Source organism: Mastomys coucha, unplaced genomic scaffold (assembly GCF_008632895.1).
Source record: "Mastomys coucha isolate ucsf_1 unplaced genomic scaffold, UCSF_Mcou_1 pScaffold23, whole genome shotgun sequence".
Taxonomy (NCBI): Eukaryota; Metazoa; Chordata; class Mammalia; order Rodentia; family Muridae; genus Mastomys; species Mastomys coucha.
This window is the reverse complement of record NW_022196906.1, coordinates 101,143,936-101,150,259: the sequence shown is the minus strand read 5'-3', so window position 1 is coordinate 101,150,259 and position 6,324 is coordinate 101,143,936. Positions and strand designations below refer to the sequence as shown.

Sequence of the window (6,324 nt, the reverse complement as noted above, 5' to 3'; positions counted from 1 at the left end):
AAAAAAAAAAAAAAAGGAAGAGGAAGGGCCCAGCTGGACTCCAGAGCGTGATCTTGGCACCTGCTGTGCCTGAGAACTGGAAAAGCTGTTAGCTGCTGAGGTAACCTGGGAAGGAGACACTCCCCAGCCCAGGGCAAGGCAGCCTGGCTCTTGGGCCCCACAGCAGCCTCCCAGGATTTGTCCCTTGGTGTCAGCACAGAGTCCTTGCCTCTTCCCTAAGGAGAGCGGAGCCTCCAATCAGGCCCCGGGAAAGCAATTTTTCAATCTTCAACTGCAAACACTAATACCACTGAAGCTAATTTTACAGATTTCCACTTCCAGGCCTTTTCTTTGTCCCAGAATCCCTTAGCCTGGGAGATTAGCAGTTTAGAGACTGGAAAAAAAAAAAAGGTATTTTAAAATTCAGCATAAAACTCTTCTCTTAGACTCAGTGAGCTAAAAAAAATTTTTTTTTTAATTGGAAAAGAGCCTGTTAGTGAGGGAGGAGCCAGGTCCAGTTCCTGCTGCCAATGGACTACAAGGAGGAGGAGGAGGGATGCTTATGGAACCCTTGGACCAGACCCTGCACTGTGGCTCAAATCCGCAGCTGTGGATAAGTGACGGAGAGAGTTGGGAGACCTGCTTGTGGGAAGCCTTTCTGGCAGCACCCTCAGGTCCTCTGCTTGAGCTCTGTATGTGCCTTCTCTGAAATCTCCCAGGATCCCCCTGACCCCAACCCAGAAGCCTTTCCAGCAGCCAAGACAAGGCTTCTGACATCAGGGTTAGGACAGGCTGTGGCCTACTGCTCGTTTTGCCAATAAGGTTGATTCCTTTCCAAAGCAGACCCTTTCTGGGCCTCAGTTTCCCTGGTAGGTCAAAGTTCAATGCCTCTGACCACATGTCTGTCCAGTGCATATGAAGTTCAGAAATGTATACCCAAGCCCTGCACCCAGGTTCTTGCCAACACGGACAGCACAGGATGCTCTGGGCGGAACTCATTCTGTGAGTACCCCTCTATTGCATCTCTTGCAGATGAACAGTGTAATCACTCCGCTCTCCGGGGGCCACAAGCTCAGAAACGTCCTAATGAAAAATAAATGTATTTACTGGGAGACGTCAAAGCCGCCAGGACGAGTCAAAGTAATATGCCTGCGACTGGCACGCGGACTTTTATTTCTTCCCCCTCCACGCTCCAGAGCTGCTCCTGCGGCGTGGAGAGATAAATATTTTAAATAGCGACACTTTGGCAATGCGTGGTTATGCAAGACAAGGAATAATTAGAAAATAAATTACTTTTTTTAAACACAGCGTTACAAACATCGGGCGCATCAGATTACTGCTTTATGCAGGCCGAGGCAGCATGGTTTGAGGAGGCCAGCGCGGCAAGGACCCCAGGGAAGATCTTAGCTTGTCCCTGAAGCCCCCAGATGGAAACACTCCTCCCTCCCTCTCTGGGAGGCTCCCAGAATTGAGCTGAAGACCACACTTGGCAGCTTCCAGAAAATCTCAGCAATGGAAAGGCTTCCTCCGGCGTCTCACCAGCAGTAGGCACGGACTAAAAATAGTTTAATCTCCTTGAAAGCAAAAGGAGCGATCAGCAAAGCAGACACTCGGGCCTGCATGCCCACTCCTCCTCATGCTCCACTCCATCCATCCCAACCTTTCCCCAGCACCGAGCATTGTCAACTTTTGACAGATTCCAGGAGGGCAGGGTTTCAACGTCCACTCTCCTTCCTTCCAGTGCCGCCACGAAGGGTGTCGATTAGCACACCGACCAGTACTTCCTCTTCTCATCAGCCCAAAACGGTGTGTGTTGTTTAAAATTCGAGACACCTCAGGAAAGAATCAGGGCATGTACGGTTAGACCTGGCTTTCTAGGTGAAGAAACTGAGGCACGGAGAGATGCGCTCACCAGAGAAGGTCCTGTGCAAAGGCAAAGGACTTGGCGGACAGGAGGTGGTGGCTTTTAATAAGCACTGAACCTAAGTCTCCATGGTTGGTTCCCATAAAACGGAGGGCAAGAAAAGGCAAGGGCTTATTGGGTGGGGGAGGGGAGAAGTTCACAGGATGGGCCAGCTCCCTTCACGGCTGAGCGCATCTGTCACACAGAAGTATCTCACCTACAGCAACTAGCACAACAGTTTGACTACATCATTTTCACCCATTGACCTGGGATGCGATCTGGATCTAGTGTTCTGGCCCCGGCCTGCTGTGTGACTGAGAGCCTGCCTTGACCCTCTCTGGACCCCGATTCCCCAGAAGGACAGTTCCTCAATGTCATGCCAGGACTCATCAGGACCTCCTGCTGTTCTCCTAGGCCTGCTTCTACATCTGTCTGTCCTCACAGAGTCCCACCTAGTTTGACTCTCTATCCACCTGGTCCTTCTTCCATGGCTAAACAGCCCAGACCAGAAGCGTAGAGCACAGCAGTGGCTTCTATATCACCACTCAATGTTGCAGGAGAAAAAACAAAAACAGGGAGAGAAAGTTCAGATACCCCAGTAGAGCACAGTAGAGCCTGGCTCACCTCTCATCCTAGCCCTACACCTCCAGGACAGCCTCCCCCGGGAGATCATTGCTGGCCTGGGAAAATCACTCAGTGGTAGAGTCCTTGGTAGCATAGGTGAGCCTCTGGATTTTATTCCCAGTCTCTCTCTCTCTCTCTCTCTCTCTCTCTCTCTCTCTCTCACACACACACACACACACACACACACACACACACACACACACACACGCTCGTGCCCTCAACAACACTGCCTCTTTAAGAGGTCTGAAATGCCTCTGTCCCCTCTTCCATCCTTTACAGAATAAAGCTAGGACAAAAAGCAATAAAGTTTGCTCTGGCAGGTGGTCCAGCCAGCCTAGCCTCTGGAAATGCCATCAGAGAAATTGGAAGTGAAGGCTCTTTTCCTTCTAAACATCTTTCCTTGTAACCAGCAGTTGCCTGCAAAAACTCATTCCATTATCTTAGCTCTGAGCTTTTTCAAGAACAGCCTGCAGCTCCACCTAGCTGGCCCAGTCCTCTGTATAAGAGTGAGGAATGTCTCCCATAGCTCCTGGAACCCTCCACCTTGCTCCCACCTGCCCTTGGGCCGTGAGTGCTTCAGGTTAGCTCTTCAGCTCTTGCCTCTGTAGCTCCGTGCCCCTCTGGGCTGGACAACCTCTACACACTTGTAACTTGGTTCTCTTACCTGCGACAACATCACTTCCTTCCTCGTCTCAACGTGATTTCAAGGACTGAGACAACGTTCCCTTTTACAGATGAGGAAACTGAGGCCCGTGTCATAGTCTGATCTGAATGGTTGATTTTGGTTGAAGGAAGGGTAGCGCCCTTAAGGCCCTACCCAGCCTCACTTCTTCAGTTTTCCAGGGGGACAGAATTGTTCAGCTAAGTGATGGCTCTGGGTGGGGCTCGGAGAATCGGGACGCACTCAAAACAGAACCCGCCCTGGATCACTCAGAGCCAGCTGAGAATTTGGGAACTGCTCCAAAGGGTAATGGCCTCTGGCCGTGGGAGTCTTATTTGCTAGTTTATAGTCACAAAGGTGCTGGGCACCGGGGCTTCCCAAGAACAGCTGATGCCTTGCCACCCAAGGCAGAACGTGCTCTTTCATGAAACCCCTGCCCACTGAGGGCACAAACCAGGCCTGTCAGGGCTCTCTCTACAAGTTGGGAACTTAGATTCAGATTGAGGGGTGCAGGGCCATAGGTAGGAAGAAAAGCAAGTTGTCCAAATGACTCTCTCAGGCTGGCACTGCCTTCGCCCTTCTTTGTACTCGCTAACCAACTTTGACCTCAGAAGCTTCACTTCTGCCAGAACTGGGGCAATCCCTGAGGCTCAAATGGGATGTTGGAAGACTCTTCTCTGGGGTGGGGATGGGGGAACCTGCAGCCCAGGATGGCAGTTTGACCAGATTTCACTCCATGAACACGTCCCCCCACCACACCCAGAGCTCTTGCACATAGCATTTGGTGGTACTTTGACTTGGGATCTCTAGGGTTGTGTCAGTGCCATGTCCTGTATCACATGATCTCTCATGTCTGCTTAAAGAGGTACAGGGCAGAGGACACCCCAACACGGAGCCGAGGGAACGTGTGCCTCAGAGCCAGAGACCAATCTAGCACAGGCAGAGTATGCAAGTATGTGCACTGGGGCTGGACTAACAAGCGCATTTTGGTGCATGAGAACTGGGTTCTCATGCTGTTGGGGAAAGAATTCTCTAGAAGGAAAGGAAGCGGAACTGAGTTAGCCTCTGGGTTGCCATACTGGAGCCAGTCCATCGTGGCTTCACAATTTAAAGATGGATTGAAGGGTGCTGGAGAGATGGCTCAGCGGTTAAGAGAACTGACTGCTCTTCTGAGGGTCCTGAGTTCAAATCCCAGCAACTACATGGTGGCTCACAACCATCTGTAATGGGATCTGACGCCCTCTTCTGGGGTGTCTGAAGACAGCTACAGTGTACTTAAATATAACAATAAATAAATCTTAAAAAAAAAAGATGTATTGAAGGACAGATACAGGGGTAATTATGGATGCTATGCCGACTTGGGTGTATGTATGTATGTATGTATGTGTATGTATGTATGTATGTATGTGTATGTATGTATGTATGTCTAATTTCCTACTCCTGATCACAAAGGGACCCAGAGGCAGTAATAATACACAATAGCAGTAAGCACACCCGGCACCCAGATCTTAATGTCTAAACATTCTCCAATAAATGGAGTAGTGCAGAGTCCAAGGGTGGGAAAGAAAAAAATACAAGATGTGCTTTGAGCATCTTGTGATAGCAGAAATTAAAATAAGGGCCCATGCAAGGGTAAGGGCACAGGAGCCAACCTGAAAGGCTCCAGAGTGAGAGCAGTTTGTACAACAAAACTATTATCAAAGCTGGGCAGTAATGGCAATGGTGCAATGCCTTTAAGGCAGGCAGGTCTCTGAGTTCAGAGCCAGCCTGGTCTACAGAGTGAGTTCCAGGACAGCCAGAGCTACACAGAGAAACCCTGTCTCAACAAACAAATAAACAAACCAAAACCAAAACCAAAACCTAATACCGATACTATTGAATTATATCTATAGATTTCAAAGAACATCCAAGAGTCCACAACGAAATAAATAATTGAGAAAATAAACAGTGGAAAGGAGACAGCTCTTCCTTACAGAAGAATTCCCGTTAATCCATGCAGAAGGAATGAGAGGAATGGGAGAGCTGGGTCTGAGCACTCCGGTAATAACCGCTTCAGGCAAGCCGCAGCGATGGGACGCTAGAGCTGACAAGGCGGAAGTTGGAGAGAAATGGGATATTTGCACAGCCTCAAAGTATGTCCTCCAAGGAAGGTTTTTAAAATTATAAATGGGAGAACAGCAAGTTTACTATGGAGGGAGCACGCAGATCAACCCTCCCCCATAACCAAGAGACCAAGACTAACACCACCAGTGCCAAGACATACTGACACCACGCATGATGAAAAGGATGCACATTTCTGCTCTTTTTAAAAGTGTAATCCCTCGGTCTAATCATGAAGAATCTTCAGAGGGAAAAATAGGAGGAGGGGCAAGACACCAGTGTACTTGAAGTAAAAATAAATAAATTTAAAAAAAAAAAAAGGAAAGACAAGTAAAGATCTAGAATCTGCTACAGATCAGAAGAGATTAAAGAAACACGACTGCTAAATATAATGGGCCATCTTAGATTTGATCCTGGAGGAGAAAAAGACGTGATGGTAAATGCTAGCAAAGCTTTCTCGAAGGTCTTCAGTGCGGCACCATCGCTGCCTCAGCGTTCATCTTGCTTGACATTTGTGCTGTGGATCTGCAAGGCGCCTGCCTGGAAGAACTGGGGAAAGCATCGGAGCAGTTTTTTTTTTTTTTTTTTTTTACTGTCTCTCCAACTTCTCCGGTAAGTGTTTCTTTTCTATTTTTTTTTTTTTCAAAATAAAAAGGTTTTCTAAAAAAGGGACACTACTGCGAGATAGCAGACGACGCAGGAACAACGAAACAAGAACAAGAGGTTATTTTTAAAAAAAAGGTGCAAAAAGCCTTCTGAGAAACTTAAAATATGGTGGTAAAAGGTAAAGCCTGATAGAAAGATTAGAACACACAACTGAGAAATCGCCAAACAAAGGTACAGGCACAGAAAACAAGAGAGGAGGAGGAGGAAGAGGAGAGGCGTGGAGTAAAGGATGGAAGGAGTGAGAGGGAAGGGGAGGAGGGAAGAGGGAGGAGGAGAGAAAGGAAGGGAGGGGAGGGCTAGAGGGGAGAGGAAGGGGAGGGAGGAGAAGAGGGAAGGAGAGGGAGAAAGGGAGGGGGTGAGGAGAGGGGAAGAGAAGAGGGGGAGGGGAGGG

General features: G+C 48.6%; 1 protein-coding gene across 7 annotated transcripts in view; it reads right to left on the bottom strand.

Moving 5' to 3' along the window:
* The window catches only part of Cacna2d2 (calcium voltage-gated channel auxiliary subunit alpha2delta 2), a 133,221-nt gene that overhangs the window by 86,581 nt on the left and 40,316 nt on the right, over positions 1 to 6,324 (bottom strand). The window lies entirely within an intron of this gene.